Raw genomic sequence first — 21,621 nt, forward strand, 5'->3', positions numbered from 1 at the left:
AGAACATAGAGAAATGGGAAATCCATTGCTGGTAGGAGTGTAAAATGGTACAGCTACTTTGAAAGACAGTTTGACCTTTTGTTACAAAGCTAAACATAGGTTTACCATACAATCCAGCAATTGTAGTCCTAGGTATTTATGCAGATAAATTGAAGATGTACCTTCACAAAACTGTACACAAATGTTTGCAGCAACTTTATATATAATTTCCAAAAATCAGAAGTAACCACAATGTCCCTCAACAGCTGACTGAATAAGCAAACTGTGTACATCCATACAACGGAATATTATTGAGCAGCAAAAATAAATAAGCTATGAAGCCACAAAAAGACATGAAAGAACCTGAAATGCAAATTGTTAACTGAAAAGTCAATCTGAAAAAGCTACATACTATTTGACTTCAACTAGATGGCATTCTGGAAAAGACAAAACTCTATAGAGAAAGTAAAAAGATTAGTAGTTTCTAGGGGCTTGAGAGGAGGGACAAATAGGTGAAACATAGGGAATTTTAAGGACATTGAAACTATTCTCTATGATACTGTAGTAATACCTACATGTCATTTGTCAAAACTGGTAGAACTGTACAGCACTGCTATGGACTGAATTGTGTCCCTACCAAAATATTTATGTTGAAGCCCTAACTTCCCATTGTGACTGTATTTGGAAATAGGGCCTTTAAAAAGGTAATAGGCCATAAGAGTAGGACTTAATATAATAGGACTGGTGATTGTTGTCATTACAAGAAGGTACGTCAGAGCGCTCGCTCTCTCTCTTTCTCTCTCTCTCTCTCTATCAGATGAAAAACAGTTTACTGAAGTTGAAATTCAGTGTATAGGTCTAAATTTTATTTCAGTTTTAATTCCTCTAGAATCAATGCCTGAAATAGCACTTGCTTTAAAAATGGCGCATGAGTGCCCTCTTGTGATAGAATAGGCATTTAAATTCATTAGTAAATATTTTTCAGTTGCATATGAAATAATTTGAACCAAATCATTTAGCAAACACAAAATGTCCTCTATTGCCAGGCCAATTTATATCAGTATATTTTCGTGAGGGAAAGACAAGTACCTAAAAATGTGGTTAGTATTAATAGACAATATGAATAATTCATAATAAAATGTTGTTCCTTTGTTATTACTGGTAGGTCAAACAAAAACTTTGTAAAATAGTCTCTTTTAACTGATCATCAATTAATTATCTAGCAAATGCTCTCCATTTCCACTTTGAAACATAGACAGACTCATAAAACAAGAGGAAGTCTCAGGATCAAGCAGGTAGGCGCTAATGTGCTTCCACTCCCTAGCTCCCACTGAATAAAGTGTCTGTTTTCCAAGCATCAATCATTTGATCCTGAATTACTTAAGTCAATTGTACTTGCTTTAAATATATCTAATTAAATAATATGCAAAGTAATTATTCATTGAAAAAGAAAGAAAATGCTAAAGAAAACAAAGTTGGATTCTTTGGAATGACTTCACGAAAGGTAATTGGGGAAAACAACTTTCTTTTGAAACTACAAAGACAAGAAAACTATGAAAGATAAATAATAGAAGTAATAAAAACATTGAAATATTCTAAATCTAAAAGCTTCATATCAGTAAACTACTTTAAAATAATTTTTAACAAAAGCCTCCATCAGACAGGAAAGGTGGCTCATGCCTGTAATCCCAGCACTTTGGGAGGCAGAGGCAGGTGGATCACCTGAGGTCAGGAGTTTGGGACCAGCCAGCCTAACATAGTGAAACCTCTTCTTTATTAAAAATACAAAATTAGCCAGGCATGGTGGTTCACACCTGTAATCCCAACTACTTGGGAGTCTGAGGCAGGAGAATCACTTGAACCCTGAGGCAGAGGTTGCAGTCAGCCAAGATCATGCCATTGCACTCCAGCCTGGGCAACAAGAGAAAAACTCTGTAAAAAAAAAAAAAAATGGTTTCACCCTCTACCAAAAGACTGATAAAATATTCATTTATACACTTTATTCTAAAGTTAAATATTTAAGGTATTTATTTTCTTTTGAATAATCTCCACTTTAATGAACTTTTTTGATTCGCTAACACTAAAGTGTTTTTTTCTTTATATGTTCAATATATATATTGATAAATATAGATAAAAACATATGTGTAATGTGCATATGGCATGATTGTAAAATAAACTTCACTTAATATTGGAGAGGTGCTTGAAATGGACCCTTTTCTATGTTGCAGGGGATTTCATCCTTAGTGCAAGTTTTCTAGAGGACAGTTTGTCAATATAGATCAAGAGCTTCAAAAATACTCATACCCAGTGACTTAATATTTCCACTTTCAAAAATAAATCATGAATTTACACTAAAACAAACAAACAAACAAACAAACAAACAAACAAACAAATAAATAAATAAATAAAATAAACTTCAGTCTATGTGACCAAAAATACAAGAAGTCTGTCTGCGGTTAAAAATCAAACCATAATATCTGGTATTGACATCTGGGAATATTTGTGTAAACTTTTGACCCTTAAAAATACACTGCTCTTACACTACTGAGCTCACTATCTGTTATAAAAGCTTTATTCTGACAACACTCTGGAATTCTCACCAAAGGAAGGCAGAAAATTTGGGTTTATCAATCTTTAAGTTAACACAAATGACTTATCTGCAAGTCTGAGGATAGTTTTTCATGGTGACAAGACCAACTATAGAAACAGATAAGAAGGCTTCCATTTCACTTTTTATATTATTTTTAATTATCCATAAAAGTATGAATATAATAAGCCCAAATTCCTGCAAATGGGAATATTTCTCCGAATCACATTTATTTTAAAATTTTTGAGCACCTACAATGTGCTCCTTCTGTTTTTCCCTTGAATTTGCACAGGAGCTTCAGTAATAGTCACATCTATTATCAGATTTTAGTATACAATTGTCTATTTTGGACTTTGTAAGATTTGTTAAAAGATAAAATTACAACAAATCTGGTTTTATAGATCTTATGACTTTTATTTGTGAATGTAGAATCAGGCAGCAGTCTAGAAGAAAATGGTTCAAAATGTTCTGCCCTATCACATGGGCAAGTTATATTTATAGCCAGAAAAGTGTAAGTGGCATACAGAAAATAAAGGCGAGGTACCGAGACAGCTAGATTGGCTAGAATTCAGTGTCACTTTAATTCAACTGTATTTGAACAGTTGGCTGCCTGTGATTGACTGAAACTCAACTACTGTGATTGGCTGAGACTCAGCTACTTTTTATAAGAGTGGATTACAGTCTGTTGATACAAGGTAAATCACAGTTGACTCTATGTAGAGAAACATTTAGGACAAACTTAAAATATGTACAGAGACACTTTTAGGTTGAACTTAATTTAATAGTTTTGTCCTTTTGGTCAACTTTTCAATTTTGAGATGTGGACCAAAACTGTAGGCATTGATGTCACTCTCTGTCACCATTATAATGGATTTATTTGGTCTCAAATCCCACAGGGAAATATCAAAACAATGAATTTTGTAAGGTGGGGACAAACAAACAGAACAACAAGGGCATAAACCTGATTAGTTAACATTAGGCCACCTAAGTCACTTCTGGAAGGATTAAAGCAGGTAGGAGTTTCTTAGTCTGTTGACTCAAGAAGACTAAAATCTCTTGTTTTCAGGGGGTAAAAAAACACTGGTCTGTTTTGCTTCTTTAAAGTTTCCTTTTGATTATGTGGCATTTAGTGTGAGTGACTTCATTTTTGGTTTGGTCTGATATGCAGGAGCAAAGCGCAAGACTGCAGCACAAGCACTCACCTTTCATAATTTTGCTTAATAATTTCTCCCTTTTGGTTAGGTTCTCACCTGGGCAATAGTGTGAGCAGAAAGCAAAACTTAGGGAACTTATGTTCAACTTATATTTTCCAGTGAAAGTGAATCTGAATGACATCAATATTCAATACCTTTAACCAAGGTGTCTAATTTATTTATTTAGCTTTGTCTAATGCCATTGTATTTCTACTCTTATTTAACTGTTTTACAACTTTTCCAGTAAAATGAGTACATTTATCATTCAAAACTTTTCCAGGAATGCCCCATGAGAGAAATACACATTGTAATAACCTTTTAGTTACTATAATAACATCACCTTTCCTTCATGGGAAGTTTTTATACAACCAGAAAACATGCACTGAAAGTAGCAATTGAATGAAATCCCTCTATGAAATGTTAAAGTCGCTCATCAGGTAGAGAAATGTACCTGACATACTGGCTACGGTATTAATCCATTCTCACACTTCTATAAAGAACTACATGAGACTGGGTAATTTATGAAGAAAATAGGTTTAATTGACTCATAATTTCACAGGCTATACAAGAGGCATGGCTGGGGAGGCCTCAGGAAACTTACAATCATGGTGGAAGGGCAAAGGAGAAGCAAGCAGATCTTCATATGGTGGCAGGAGAGAGAGAGTGAAGGGGGAAGTGCTAGATACTTCTAAATCACCAGATCTTGTGAGAACTCACTATCACAAAAATAGCAAAGGGAAATCCACACCCATGATCCAATCACCTCCCACAAGGTCCCTCCCACAACATTGGGAATTACAATTAAACATGAGATTTGGGTGAGGACACAGAGCCAAAATATATCAAGTATCTTCCCAGGACTGTAAATTTCACAAGTCAAATACTGGTCATAAACCATGTTAACAGTTTTAGAACAGTCACAAACCCAATATTTATTCACAATTTGGATCATTTTACCTCTTTTGTTTTAATTCATGGAGTGCAAAGCTTTTAACAATGGGAGTTTTAATGACTCAGAAAGAAAACTCAATCCAAGGTGGCCAATTAGGAGCAGCTCAGTATTGCAGCTCCCAGTGAAAGCACAGAGAATGAGTGGATGCCGCATTTCCAGACGAATTTTTATTGCCCACAGACGAGGAGATTCCCAGGTGGAGGAGCCACCAGGTTGCCAGCGTGGCTGTTTTGGCTGGCGCGGCAGGTCTCCACACAAAATACATGGGTCCTGGGGCCATTTTAGCTGGTAATTGGAGATTCCGGGAGACAGAATCACCCATTCAACTGATAAAAAGGGGACTGAAACAGGAAGCCAGGCCAGGAGCTTCCCGGGTACAAAGGTGCAACAAATCTCCATGCAGCTGTTTAAGCCGGTGCACTGGGTTACTGCAAGGGAAATCACACAGATTCTGGAGCCTGTTAAACAGGTGTCTGGAATGGTTGGGAGACAGAGTCACCCATTCAACTAAAGAAAAAGAAGGGCTCTGAGTCAGGGAGCCAGGTGATCAGGCTCAGCTAGTCTCACCCCCACAAAAAAAAACAGCAATGTGCGATGCTCTAAATTGAGAGTTTCACAGCAAGCACAGCTGAACCCGGAATGGTCCAGCTATGTGAAAAGGGGCAATCACTATTACCGAGGCAGTCTACCACTACAAACGTAGTCTGCCATTGCTGAGGCAGCCTGCCATTACAGAGAGGAGCCACCATTATAGAGGTGGGCCACCATTGCCGAGGCAATTCTAACTATACCTGAATAAACAGGACTGTAGGGAAGTTTACACAGCAGCTGGGCAGAGCCCACAGCAGCTCAGCAAAGCCTCTGTAGGCAGACAGTGACCAGGCTTCCTCTTCAGTGGGCAGGGCAGCCCCAAAAAAAGGCAGCAGCACAAGAGAAACTTATAAATGAAGCTCAAAATCTGCAGGAGAGAGCATCTAGGAAAAAAAAAAGGTGTTTATGAGTTCTGCTGGAGCAGACTTAAATGTACCTGCCCAGCAGCTCTGAATGAACAAACAGAGCTCACAGCTCATAATTTGAGCTCCTATAAAGGACAGACTGTCTCCTCAAGTAGCTCCCTGACCCCTGAATATACAAAGAGTCACCTCATAAAGGAGAGCTCAGACTGACATCTGGCAGGTAGACTTCTGGGACAAATATAGCAGAAGAAGAAACTGGTAGCAATGTTTACTGTTGTGCAGCTGCTGCAGGTGATCCCCAGGTAAGCAGGGCCTGGAGTGGACCTCAGCAGCCCTACAGCAGAGGGGCCTGACCGTTAGAAGAAAAACTAAGAAACAGAAAGAAATAACTTCATCAACAAACTGCATGTCCACTCAGAGACCCAATCTGAAAGTCAACAACTACACAGATGACAGGTAGATCAATCCACAAAGATGTGAAGAAACCAGTGCAAATGAATGAAAACACACAAATCCAGAACACCTCTCCTCTTACAAGGGATCACAACTCCTCACCAGGAAGGGAAAAAGTCTGGATGAAGAATGAGTACGATGAATTGACAGAAACAGGCTTCAGAAGGTGGGCAGTAAGAAACTTCTGTGAGCTAAAAGAACATGTTCTAACCCAATGCAAAGAAACTAAGAACCTTGAAAAAAGATTTCATGAAATACCAGCAAGAATATACAGCTGAGAGAGGAATATAAGTGAATTGATGGAGCTGAAAAACATAACGTGAGAACTTCACGAAGCATACATAAGTTTCCATAGCTGAATTGACCAAGCAGAAGAAAGGATATCAGAGGTCAAAGATCAACTCAATGAAATAAAATGAGAAGGCAAGAGTAGAGAAAAAGGGGTAAAAGGAAATGAACAAAGTCTTCAAGAAATATGGGACTATATGAAAAGACCTAATCTGCATTTGATAGGTGTACCTGAATGTGATGGAGAGAATGAATCCAAGCTGGAAAATACTCTTCGGAATATTATCCAGGAAAACTTCCCCAACCTAAAATGGCAGGCCAATATTCAAGTCCAGGAAATACAGAAAACCCCACAAAGATATTCCTTAAGAAGAGAAACACCAAGGCACATAATCATCAAATTCACCAGGGTTGAAATGAAGGAGAAAATGCTAAGGGCAGCCAGAGAGAAAGGTCAGGTTACCCACAAGGGGAAGCCCATCAGACTTACGACAGATCTCTCAGCAGAAATCCTACAAGCCAGAAGAGAGTAGGGGCCAATATTCAATATCCTTAAAGAAAAGAACTTTCAACCCAGAATTTCATATCCAGCCAAACTAAGCTTCATAAGTGAAGAAAAAATAAAATCCTTTATAAACAAGCAATTACTCAGAGATGTCATCACCACCAGGCCTGCTTTACAAGAGCTCCTGAAAGAAGCACTAAACATAGAAAGAAACAACCAGTAGCAGCCACTCCAAAAACATACCAAATGGTAAAGAGCATCAACACAATGAAGAAACTGCATCAACTAACGGGCAAAACAGCCAGCTAGCATCAAAATGGCAGGATCGCCAGGCGCAGTGGCTCAAGCCTGTAATCCCAGCAATTTGGGAGGCCGAGGCCAGTGGATCACAAGGTCAAGAGATCGAGACCATCCTGGCAAACATGGTGAAACCCCGTCTCTACTAAAAATACAAAAAAATTTAGCTGGGCATGGTGGCGCACACCTGTAATCCCAGCTACTCAGGAGGCTGAGGCAGGAGAATTGCTTGAACCCAGGAGGCGGAGGTTGCGGTGAGCCGAGATCACGCCATTGCACTCCAGCCTGGGTAACAAGAGCGAAACTCCATCTCAAAAAAAAAAAAAAAAAGAAAAGAAAAGAAAAAAAAAAATCTCCAAAATGGCAGGATCAAATTCACACATAACAATATTAACCCAAATGTAAACGAACTAAATGTCCCAATCAAAAGACACAGACTGGCAAATTGGATAAAAAGCCAAAACCCATCGGTGCACTATATCCAGGAAAACCATCTCACATGTAAGGATAAACAAAGGCTCAAAATAAAGGGATGGAGGAAGACTTACCAAGCAAATGGAGAGCAAAATGAAAGCAGGGGTTGCAATTCTTATCTCTGATAAAATAATCTTTAAACCAACAAAGATCAAAAGAGACAAAGAAGGACATTGCATATTGGTAAAAGGATCAATGCAACAAGAAGAGCTAATAATCCTCAATATATACACACCCAATCCAGAAGCACCCAGATACATAAAGCAAGTTTTTAATGACTTACAAAGACACTTAGACTCCCACACAATAATAATGGAAGACTTTAAAACACCATTGTCAATATTAGACAGATCAATGAGACAGAAAATTAACAAGGATATCCAGGACTTGAACTCAGACCTGGACAAAGCAAGCCTAATAGACATTTACAGAACTCTCCACCCCAAATTCACAGAATATACATTCTTCTCAGCACCACATCACACCTACCCTAAAATTGACCACAGAATTGGAAGTAAATCACTCCTCAGCAAATGCTAAAGAAAAGAAATCATCACAGTCTCTCAGACCACAGTGCAATTGTTAGAACTCAGAATTCAGAAACTAACTCAGAACCACACAGCTTCATGGAATTGAACAACTGGCTCTTGAATGTTGACTGGATACACAATAAAATGGAGGCACAAATGAAGACGTTCTTTCAAACCAATGAGAACAAAGACACAAGATACCAGAATCTCTGGGACACATTTAAAGCCGTATCTAGAGAAAAATATATAGCAATAAATGCCCATATGAGAAGCAAGGAAAGATCCAAAATCAACACTCTATCATCAGAATTGAAAGAGCTAGAGGAGCAAGATGAAAAACACTTAAAAGCTAGTTGAAGACAAGAAATAACTAAGATCAGAGCAGAACTGAAGGAGAAACAGACACAAAAAAACCCTTCAAAAATCAATAAATCCAGAAGGTGGTTTTTCAAAAAGATCAACAAAATAGACAGACCACTAGCCAAATTAATAAAAAAGAAAAGAGAGAAGAATCAAACAGATGCAATAAAAAGCAATAAAGGGGATATTACCATACATTCCACAGAAATACAAACCATCATCAGAGATTATTACAAAACAACTCTATGCACATAAACTAGCAAACCTGGAAAAAACTGATAAATTCCTGGACGTTTGCCTCCTCCCAAGCCTAAACCAGGAAGAAGCCAAAACCCTGAACAGACCAATAAAAAGGTCTGAAGTTGAGCCAGCCATTAAGAGCCTACCACCCAAAAAAAGCCCAGGTCCAGAGGGGTTCACATCCGAATTCTACCAGACATACAAAGAGGAGCTGGACATATGCAAGTCTATAAACGTAATTCACCACATAAACAGAACCAAAGACAAAAACCTCATGATTATATCAATTGATGCAGAGAAGGCGTTTGACAAAATTCAATAGCCGTTTATGCTAAAAACCCTCAATAAACTAGGTATTGATGGAACATATCTCAAAATAATAAAAGCTATTTACGACAAACCAACAGCCAATATCATACTGAATGGGCAAACACTGGAAGCATTCCCTTTAAAATCCGGCACTAGACAAGGATGTCCTCTCTTACTACTCCTATTCAATATAGTACTGAAAGTTCTAGCCAGAGCAGTCAGGTAAGAAAAAGAAATCTAGGGTATTCAAATAGGAAAGGAGGAAGTCAAATTATCTCTACTTGCAGATGACATGATTGTATATCTGGAAGACCCCATCATCTCAGCCCAAAATCTCCTGAAACTGATAAGCAACTTCAGCAAAGTCTCAGGATACAAAATCAACATGCAAAAATCACAAGCATTCCTATACACCAATAACAGACTTAAAGAGAGCCAAATCAAGAACGAATTGCCATTCACAATTGCCACAAAGAGAATAAAATACCTAAAAATACAACTAACAAGGAACGCAAAGGACCTCTTCAAGCAGAACTGCAAGCCACTGCTCAACGAAATAAGAGAGGACACAAACAGATGGAGAAACATTCCATGTTCATGGTTAGGAAGAATCAATATCATGAAAATGGCCATAGTGCCCAAAGTAATTTACAGATTCAACGCTTTCCCCATCAAGCTACCAATGACCTTCTTCACAGAACTGGAAAAAAACACCTTCAACTTCATATGGAACCAAAAGAGATCCCACATCACCAAGTCAATTCTAAGCAAAAAGAACAAAGCTGGAGGCATCATACTACTCGGCTTCAAATTATACTACAAGGCACAGTAATCAAAACAGCATGGTACTGGTACCAAAACAGAGATATAGACCAATGGAACAGAACAGAGGCCTTAGAGGCAACACAACACATCTACAACCATCTGATCTTTGACAAACCTGACAAAAACAAGCAATGGGGAAAGGATTCTCTCTTTATTAAATGGTGTCGGGAAAACTGGCTAGTCATGTGCAGAAATCAGAAACTGGACCCCTTCCTGACACCTTACACTAAAATTAACTCCAGATGGATTAAACACTTAAACATAAGAGGTAGCACCATAAAAACCCTAGAAGAAAATCTAGGCAAAACCATTCAGGACATAGGCATAGGCAAGGACTTCATGACCAAAACACCAAAAGCATTGGCAACAAAAGCCAAAATAGAGAAATGGGACCTAATCAAACTCCACAGCTTCTGCACAGCAAAAGAAACAGTCATTAGAGTGAATCCGCAACCAACAGAATGGGAAAAAATTTTTGCAGTTTACCAGTCTGACAAAGGGCTGATATCCAGAATTTACAAAGAACTAAAACAGATCTACAAGAAAAAAACAAAAAAGCCCATTCAAAAGTGGGCAAAGGACATGAACAGACACTTTACAAAAGAAGACATACATGAGACCAACAAACATGAAAAAATGCTCATCATCACTTGACATTAGAAAAATGCAAAATCATAACTACATTGAGATACCATCTGACACCAGTTAGAATAACGATCATTAAAACATCTGGAGAAGGAGGCCGGGCGCGGTGGCTCAAGCCTGTAATCCCAGCACTTTGGGAGGCCGAGGCGGGTGGATCACGAGGTCGAGAGATCGGGACCATCCTGGTCAACATGGTGAAACCCCGTCTCTACTAAAAATACAAAAAATTAGCTGGGCATGGTGGCACGTGCCTGTAATTCCAGCTACTCAGGAGGCTGAGGCAGGAGAATTGCCTGAACCCAGGAGGCGGAGGTTGCGGTGAGCCGAGATCGCGCCAGCCTGGGTAACAAGAGTGAAACTCCGTCTCAAAAAAAAAAAAAAAAAAAAAAACATCTGGAGACAACAGATGCTGGAGAGGATGTGGAGAAATAGGAACACTCTTACACTGTTGGTGGGAGTCTAAATTAGTTCAGCCATTGTGGAAGACAGTGTGGCAATTCCTCAAGGACCTAGAAATAGATATTCCATTTGACCCAGCAATCCCATTACTGGGCATATATCTAAAGGATTATAAATCGTTCTACTATAAGGACACATGCATACGAATGTTCACTGCAGCACTGTTTACAATAGCAAAGACCTGGAACCAACCCAAATGCCCATTGATGACAGACTGGACAGGAAAAATGTGGTACATATACACCATGGAATATTATGCAGCTATCAAAAATGATGAGTTCCTGTCCTTTGTAGGGACATGGATGAACCTGGAAACCATCATTCTCAGCAAACTGACACAAGAACAGAATATCAAACACCGCATGTTCTCACTCATAGGCAGTTGTTGAACCATGAGAACACATGGACACAGGGAGGGGAGCATCACACACTGGGGTCTATTGGGGGGAAATAGAGGAGGGACAGCGGGGGGTCGGGAGTTGGGGAGAGATAGCATGGGGTGAAATGCCAGATATAGGTGATGGGGAGGAAGGCAGCAAATCACACTGCCACAAGTGTACCTATGCAACAATCTTGCATGTTCTTCCCATGTACCCCAAAACCTAAAATGCAATAAAATAAAATAAAGAAGACATACATGAGGCCAACAAACATATGAAAAAATGCTCATCATCACTGGTCATTAGAGAAATGCAATCAAGACTACATTGAGATACCATCTCATGTCAGTTAGAATGGCAATTGTTAAAAAATCTGGAGACAACAGATGCTGGAGAGAATGTGGAGAAATAGGAACACTTTTACGCTGTTGGTGGGAGTGTAAATTAGTTCAACTATTGTGGAAGACAGTGTGGCAATTCCTCAAGGACCTAGAAATAGAAATTCCATTTTACCCAGCAATCCCAATACTGGGTATATAGCCAAAGGATTATAAATCGTTCTACTATAAGGACACATGCATACAAATGTTTATTGCAGCACTGTTTACAATAGCAAAGACCTGGAACCAACCCAAATGCCCATCGATGATAGATTGGACAGGGAAAATGTGGTACATATACACCATGGAATATTAAGCAGCCATCGAAAACGATGAGTTCGTGTCCTTTGTAGGGACATGGATGAACCCGGAAACCATCATTCTCAGTAAACTGGCACAAGAGCAGAAAATCAAACACCACATGTTCTCACTCATAGGCGGGTGTTGAACAATGAGAACACATGGACACAGGGAAGGGAGCACTACACACTGGGGTCTGTTGGGGGGAAATAGGGAAGGGACAGCTGGGGATGGAGAGTTGGGGAGAGATAGCATGAGGAGAAATGCCAGATATAGGTGATGGGGAGGAAGGCAGCAAATCACACTGCCATGTGTGTACCTATGCAACAATCTTGCATGTTCTTCACATGTACCCCTAAACATAAAATGCAATAAAAAAATAAAATAAATAAGTAAATAAACTTTTAAAAAAATCAATGAAAGGCTCATGTGTTTATTGTGGCACTATTGATAATAGCAAAGACTTTGAACCAACCTAAATGCCCATTAATGATAGATTGGATAAAGAAAATGTGGCACATATACACCATGGAATACTATGCAGCCATAAAAAAGGATGAGTTCATGTCCTTTGCAGGACATGGATGAAACTGGAAACCATCATTCTCAGCGACCTAACACAAGAACAGAAAACCAAATACCACATGTTCTCACTCATAAGTGGGAGTTGAACAATGAGAGAACATGGCCATAGGGAGGGGAAAATCACATACTGGGGCCAGTCAGTGGTGAGGAGCTACAGGAGGAATAGCATTAGGAGAAATACGTAATATAGATGATGGGTTGAAGGGTGCAGCAAACCACCATGGCACATGTATACCTATGTAACAAACCTGCATGTTGAGCACATGTACCCCAGACTTTAAAGTATGATAAAAGAAGACTTAACCAATTTGCCTATAATTAAAAGAAAATTATTTATAATAGTTATATAAATTTACATAAATAAATTTATATGAATTATTTATAATAGTCTTTCTAGAGTTTGGACTTGGATATTAAAAATATACTATTACACTAAGAATTAGTTAGAACAACAAAATGATCTGAAGATATTGATTTACTCTTAATAAAATTAGAAGTGATTTTAATTTTGTACTTGTTTTTCTTTTTTGAGACAGGGTCTCACTCTGTTGCCCAGGTGGAGTGCAGTGGCACGATCTCAGCTCACGACAACCTTGACCTCCCAGGCTTATGTGATTCTCTCACCTCAGCCTCCTGGATAGCTGAGACCACAAGTATGTGCCACCATGCTCAGCTAATTTTCTGTGTTTTTAGTGGAAAGGGCATTCGCCATTTTGCCCAGACTGGTCTTTAACTCCTGTACTCAAGTGATCCACCCAACTCAGGCTCCCAAAGTGCTGGGATTACAAGCATGAGCAACCGTGCCTGGCCTTAATTTTGTTTTTAACAGACAGTTCAACTTTTATTGTGTTTCACTGTTCTCAGCTTTTTGTTTCCTTTGAGAAGGCCTAATGTAATACCTCTTTCCTTCAACTTTTTCATTAGCTGTTGCAACTTTTTTCCTCAGATTCTAACTACTATTGTGGCCTGATGCTAAAAATGTTTTATATTAAAAGTCTAAAGAAAACGTTTTCTTCCAATATAACATTCTGTGCTTTGGCTTTCAACTATTATATAAAACTGAAAAATTTCACTTATAACCCAGAGCACATTCTTCCTATGTCTAACTAATTCAAGTACTGTTTTTATTGGTTTTGACTTCCAAGTTATCTAAAAAAACTCCTCATAGGGAAAACCAACCATACTTCAGAAGGACGTTTTTTGCCTTTTGGTAACTAACCTAACAAACAGATTTTATGTTTTATCAAAATAATTCCTGTGTAATTGTGATTATGTTTTGGTTTATGAAAATTGAAATTAAAATTTTTTAAAGTAAGGTTATTACATATATGTAACTCTTAAAGTCTTTATGGTGATAAGTTACAGAACTTTGATTCTTGGATCTAAAAAAGACAGCAAGTTCTGCTAAATCTTTTTTTTTTTTTTTTTTGAGACGTAGTTTCGCTCCTTACCCAGGCTGGAGTGCAATGGCGCGATCTCAGCTCACCACAACCTCCGCCTCCTGGGTTCAGGCAATTCTCCTGCCTCAGCCTCCTGAGTAGCTGAGATTACAGGCACTCACCACCATGCCCAGCTAATTTTTTGTATTTTTAGTAGAGACGGGGTTTCACCATGTTGACCAGGATGGTCTCGATCTCTTGACCTCGTGATCCACCCGCCTCAGCCTCCCAAAGTGCTGGGATTACAGGCTTGAGCCACCGCTCCTGGCCCCTGCTAAATCTTAAACATTGACAGTAGTTAAACCTCATCTTCAGACCCAGGAAAAGTTGACAGCCAAAATAAACTGTGTTCATAAGACACAATGCAAGAAATTAAAATTCGTTGAACCCTCTAGGCCCAGGTACTATCAGGGAAGAAGTGGGCACAGGAAATTGTAAGGTTCAATTGTGAGAGATAAATTAGTTCAGAGTCTATTTGTAAATTAAGTATTAACATCAAAGGCACACTGATACAAGACCAGTATCTCGGCTCCTATGTCAGCTTAAAAAGTGTTTCTTGAAATATTAACCCATTTTTTTTAATTATAAAAGGTTATTAAACGGTTTATGGCTGGGCACAGTGGCTCACATCTGTAATCCCAGCACTTTGGGAAGGCAGCCAAGGTGGAAGGATCATTTGAACCCAGGAGTTCAAGACCAGCCTACACAACAGGACAAAACTTCATTTCTAAAAAAAATACCAAAAAAATTCATCTGGGTGTGATGGCACATGCCTGTAGTCCTCAGGAGGCTGAGGTAGAGGGAATCACTTTAGCCTGGGAGGACGAGGCTGCAATGAGCTATGGTCATGCCACTGTACTCCAATCTGGGCAACAGAGATCTTATCTCAAAAAAAAAAAACAAAAAACAAAAAACTAAAATTAAAAAGACTTATTAAAATTAAATCTTATGATCAAGATGGTCCCAATTTTATAGATTTGTTTATGAGATTTCAGAGGCAGATTTAATTGGCTTCATGCTGTCTTAATCAGGATTATTTAGAAAATTAAGTCTCCTCTCCAAAGAATAAAGGTTTTTGCCATTTTGTTAAATATTTGAGTTTTTGTTTTGGCTAACTAAATAATAACCTGAAATATCATTGTACTGATGTGAATTTTATTTTGTATCATCGAGTGTTTTAAACCTTTGACATTTGACAAACTTTTCAAAACCAAATTCTAAATTAAGTTTTTACCTGATTAGCCCTTTTAAATATTAGATCCTCCAGTGTCCAAAAGAGATATATTTGGCTTGTTTGATATATTATAATTATGTAAGAAGCATTGTCAATATAAAATGACATTTAGCTTTCTTGGAGCTATATTCATTTAAGTATTTTATTAGTATGTTACAAAATTATATAAAATATGTATAATTCTGATATGTCTCAGTATATATTAACAGTAATAATTATAATTGTTATGTTAAATTGCTGTGTGCCACAGAGATGACCAGATTTCCTTGTCAATTGTGTCTTTAACTGTGACTGTCCTAAAATTTTGGCATTCACAGACAATTGTTGTCTTGTTTCAATCCTTTTCAAAAAGAAGTTTATAATCAGTCATGGGACTCCAATAGGTACTCTTAAATGAAGATCTCTGATACTTTGAAAATTGTGCCATTGAAATGGAAAAGGACAAAACAAAAACAATTTTTAGGACTCTCATGGAAAGCTAATATATTCATAAGAACTGCTGGCCCGCCGGGCGCGGTGGCTCAAGCCTGTAATCCCAGCACTTTGGGAGGCCGAGGCGGGTGGATCACGAGGTCAAGAGATCGAGACCATCCTGGTCAACATGGTGAAACCCCGTCTCTACTAAAAATACAAAAAAAAAGTAGCTGGGCATGGTGGCACATGCCTGTAATCCGCGCTACTCAGGAGGCTGAGGCAGGAGAATTGCCTGAACCCAGGAGGCGGAGGTTGCGGTGAGCCAAGATCGCGCCATTGCACTCCAGCCTGGGTAACAAGAGCGAAACTCCGTCTCAAAAAAAAAAAAAAAAAAAGAACTGCTGGCCCAATATTGGGCCAAACAAGAACAGCATGGACTAAATTAATAAAAGACCAAAATTATATTTTTTAATAATTTTTTCGCTTAAAATGTTGCTGATTCTTTTTTGTCTTCTAAAGCCAAAAAAACTTTTTTTCTTTTGAGCTATTTACAGCTTTTAGAAATTGGGTAAACTATACTCTTGTGAGAAGAATCTGGAGCATATTTCTTTCTCTCTACCTGATTTCTTTAGAATTTGGAGGCAATTTGTGATTATTCTTAAGTTATGGCAATACAGTTGTTTGCATAAGTGCAATAAGCATTTATTTGCTTGTGTAACAGGACACAATTGGAGACTGGTTATTTTACCAAGGCTTTGACTGCAATGGACTGTTTTCAAATATAAACAGACAGTTTTAAGGAGTCAAAGTTGATTTAGAGAGCCAATAAAATACCCTTAGGAAACCTGGCCTCATACTTTCTCTACACAGTCCCTATATAGAGTTCCTGGCCTGTGGTAAGTAAAGAATGTCACTTTCTGACAGGTCCAAGCACCTGTCAGACCTTGAGTTATCTTGGGACTTTGAGAGAAGAGATTTTACCCAACTCTTACAGGTATTTTCAGACACAAATAAAATCTGTGGCTGGGCTCAAAGCTTTAAAAAATCTAATCTGAGATTGCTGTAAAGTTCCAACAAAGCCAATTTTAAAAAAGCCTATGTCACAAATAATTACTCTTGCTACACTTTATGCAAATAATCAGGCCAAGTATAATAAGACTAAAACTTATACTGCATCGTTTCTTGGCCTTTTGGCTAAGATCAAGTGTAAAACTTATACTGAAACAAATTGTTTCTACTATAATTTTGTCAAAATAGGGATTGGAGAGAGAAAAATTATGATTCAAAATAAACTATAGCACAACTTATTAGATTCTAACCTTGAGTAGTTGTTTTCAATTTTTATTATTATCTAGAATTCAGACCAAATTCTCAAGTTTTTCCTGGCTCTGAGATTCCAAAATAATGTTTTTTATTCTTTTTCTTTTTTATTTTTCTTTTTTTTTTCCTAAATTTTCCTGACCTGAAATTACTAAAAATAAAGCTGTGCTTTTCTTAAAGCCTTGTGAACTGAAGCTGGACAATTTAAATTTGAGAAGAAAATAACAGCAAACTATTTTTATATATAAACCACTTTTGTGCCTGCTTATTGATGTATGAACTTCAGAATAATATGGCCTGCATCAGTTTTCCAGGATTGTTCTTCATTTTTTTTTCTTTGTTTATAGTTGTCTTTCTTCCTGCCCCTAATTTTTCTTCATAGGACATAAGAATTCATAACCTGCTAAAAATGATCTTTCCTAACAATGTGGGACCTATTTGTCTGGGAATAAACTGTCCTAGCCACAAGAGACCGGACAAAACCCAAGACCAGAGACTCATTTTCTTCCAAAATACTGCTTCTGAAAGAGTTTTAAAAAGAAGAAGAGGAAGAAATATAAAAGGAAAATAAAAACTTGGGATCTCAATTTTCTGTGCCAAAAGGAAAAAACTGATCTGAAAGCTGAGTCATGCAAGAAGCTGCCTTTCCTTAAGCAAATAGCTTAAGCAAATAAGAGGTTTTTTAAAAAAGATAGATAAAAGGTTTTATAAAAATCTCCACAGGTAGCTATTCCATGTTCACTTTATCTTCTGTAAAGTGCTTGAGCATGGATGAAAACTTGACTATTCCCCTACTTGCTCCTTTTCTTTTGCAACAGGTGGGTTCAGTAGCGTGATCATACCTTCCATACCTTCCCTTTTTACCACCAGTCTGCTTTATCACTTTAAATATTGAAGCCCTCAAAATAACCTCTGGAGAAAAGCACAGACCACAGACTATCTCTCTCATTTCATGTTTTTTCTCCCAGACATTGTCCTTACCCTCGGCAAAATAAACATCTAAATTGATTGAGACCTGTCTCAGATACTTTTTGGGTTACACTGTAAAAGTGTTAATCTTTTAAATTTTTTTTCTGAAATACCTGGGTAAAATAAAGTGATATTAAAATAATTGTTTAGTCGTAACTTCTCAATAGTGTATATTGTGCCAACAGTAGACTATTATAGACTTCTCATTTCTTCTACACATTTATAAACATCAAGTCTCAGCCCTTTTCATGGAGCTGGAAGATTCTAGTGAGACAGTTTACCATTGTACCTACAGCTCTGTTCATTCTTCTTTCTAGACTTATCCCATCTGGCCATGCTCTTTTCTTCCAGATGTTCATTTTAGCTTTCATCTCATCACTTATTTTGTACTGCATATGTTATCCCTCACTCTTAAAAATCATCTGCCACTGCAAAAGAAGAATTACTCCAAACCTGGCCTGGGACAGAACTTTTTACTTGATAAAATTGACAACTTCTTTCTAGGAAGAAATGATAATTCCTGATAAAATGATTAAGCAATTTTCAGATAAAGTTTAATGAAATTAAGACATTCTAGGAAAGTCAAGTAAGGTCAGAATTAATATGAATCCAGACAGGAAGTTATCGGCGAAGAGCACAGTTACTATGATGACATAAAGCAGAAGCCAAAATACAGTGGGTTGAGAAATGCAAGAGAAGTAAAGAATTGGAGACCACTAGGCAGGTGTCTGTTTCAAGAATCTTGGCTGGGAAAGGCAGGAGAAAGGGAAGATGATAGCTGTTTTTAAAAGATCATGAATCTTGATCTTGTTTATACGTGAAAGAAATGGAGAATTATAACTATCTGTTAGATAAAAGCTTTTGCCTCTCATTACATGTAAGATGGCATGTTCTGATTTGGTTTCACTTCTTTAGAATAGGCAAGCAATAGAAGTTTAGGAAGGAGAAAAGCTTATTTTCATTACCTATTATTAGAGAGTATGGTATAGAGCAAGATCTCCTAAATTCATCTGCTCAGTAGACTAAACTATGGATCTTGATAGAAATTAAGATTTCAGGGCTTTGTACCAGACCCACTAACCCAGAATGTCTAAGAAAGAGACCTAGAAATCTGCATAAAATGTACCTTATGAGCAAGCAAAGTTGGGAAAAGATGTTGCAGTAATGAAAAGCACAAGCTCTGTAATCAGAAAAATCTTGGTTGAAAATCTTCTCCATCACTATGTGGCCTTGTATAAATTATTACTATGTGGCTTTGTATACATTATTCTATCTCCTCAGTGGTTATTGAAGAAATAAGATGACATAGTACAGGTAAAGTGCTGTTCAATAAATTTTATAGGAGGCCATTGGTTTGGAATAAGCTCCTACACTACACCCAACAAACCAAACCAAAATGGGGTTACTTATGCTGAAGTTTCATGCCACCAAGCTACTAAGAGTTTTATATGACATTCTAAGACATCAAGAGAGAGATAATAGCCAAATCCCCAAGCAGGCCTGTTTTAGGCAGCACGACAAGGAAGTCCTTTTTGCTTTAACCATTACAAAAAAAAATAACGTTAAAATGACCAATCACTTCTTGTTTTCTGTTTCTGCTTTCTTCTTTTTTTCTACCAACCAGCCTCTTCTGTTCAGCTCATCAGAACTCTCATGTTATTTTACAGAATAAAATATTGCCCAATTCTAGAATTACAGATAAAAACCAATAAAGATATTTGAGTTTGTTACCGTTTTGTCTTTTGATAGTCCTGGTAGCCATAAAAAGGGATCTTAAGAAGACACCTGGCAAATCCCAAGACCCCTTGAGAAATTCAGGAAAGACACTGTTAACCCCTTTTGATGTCCCTCAGTGTTGTAAGTTCCTCTCAGGTTGGACTATGCTCTTTGTGGACTGAGCTCCCTGATATTACTGGCTTTTGAATCCAGGGTTAGCTTGTGCTATAAGAGAGCATTTGACCTTGGAGTAACAAGTATTAGTTTGTACTCTAAGGGAGAACTTGACTTTTGGGTTTGTGGTGCCGATGAGATATTGGCAATAGTTATACAGTGTTTGGTTTTGTGATTATTGTTGTTATTGTGGTAGCGGTGATTGTTTCAGAAAGTGTCTCACCCTGTCACTCAGGCTAGAGTACAGTGGTTTGATCTGGGCTCATTGCAACCTCCACTTCCCAGGCTCAAGGGATTCTCCAGCCTCAGCCTCCTGAGTAGCTGGGACCAAAAGGGTGAGCCAGCACACTCGGCCAATTTTTGTATTTTTTGTAGAAACCAGGTTTTGTCATGTTGCCTAATCTGGTCTCAAACTCCTGGCTCAAGCCATCTGCCTGCCTCAGTCTCTGAAGGTGCTGGGATTACAGGCTTGAGCCATCTCACCTGGTCAAGAGCCACAGTTTTTAAATTGATAGCAGTTGCAGTAACTGGTTATTACTGCTGTAAGCTTTCAGAATCACAGGTATTTATGTCTATCCTCTTCATTTCTCCTTCTTAGGCATTTAGGTAAGAGAGGCCTCAGATGTCTGACTGAGCCAGACAGAAACTATAAAACCATTGGCTAAGTTGGTCGAGGGGATGTTAGAGCCAAATCCACAGCTTGCCTATTGGGCACAGGTAAGGCAGTTAAGAGTCCCAAAGTGTTGCCACTGAAAAAAATATGATAATAAGGCTTCTATGAAAGGATAAGCTGGTCACAGAATGGCTGAGTTGACATTAAGTCACCTGCCAGTCTCAAGAAAATGCCTGTGTGACAAGGTACACTGTGAAAGCATTATACAACCCAACTGTATGGCATTTCCCTCTTAGACTTTTATATCAGCTCTGAAAGATCCAAGATTCAATGTGAAAAATGAATTATGAAGATGGCCAAGAGAAGGCAGCACCAGAACGCAGCTCCCAGCGAATGAGATGCAGAGTGCTAGAGGACTTCACAATTCCAAAGGAGGTGCCAGGTTCGTTTTGGCGGGACTGATAGCGCACTGAAAATAGCCTAGGGAAGGAGCCACAGGAGGAGAGCCGCCCCGGGGGGACGGTGGGGGGGTGCAAACCAAGACAGGGTTGGGCGTGTCCCCACCTGGAACGTGCAGCCGGCTCAGAGGGTTGGGGGGCTTCACACCCTCAGTGCTCCCATTCAGATCCAGTGCTTACCTCATCCCTCCTGCAACCTATGGTCCACAACAGCCCCGCCAGACTGAGGGGCGCAGTGGGTTGTCAGATGCAAATCTGAGCTGTGGCTCCCGCTGGGGCGCGGAAAGTTGTCATCACAGGTACCTGGGCAGAAGTTTGGACTAAGACAAGCGGGACAGACCGTCCCACAGAAAAAGGCAGCGTTAAAAGCAGGGAAACAGGCCATAAGGCTGGCGGCCCCACCCCTGCAGAACTCAAACTGAAGCCCTCGCTAGAGAGCTTAGTAGCAAATACACCAGTTTGACCCCAGCCAGGCAGATCAAGCTCTGGGAAGGAGAGACGCTATTGGTAAGGCGGGGCCAGTCTCACCTGCAAACAAACTCCAGGGAAGGACCACCCACCCAGCAACCTGACTGAATCCTAGAGAG

The sequence above is a fragment of the Saimiri boliviensis genome, chromosome 4, assembly GCF_048565385.1.
Source record: "Saimiri boliviensis isolate mSaiBol1 chromosome 4, mSaiBol1.pri, whole genome shotgun sequence".
NCBI lineage: Eukaryota > Metazoa > Chordata > Mammalia > Primates > Cebidae > Saimiri > Saimiri boliviensis.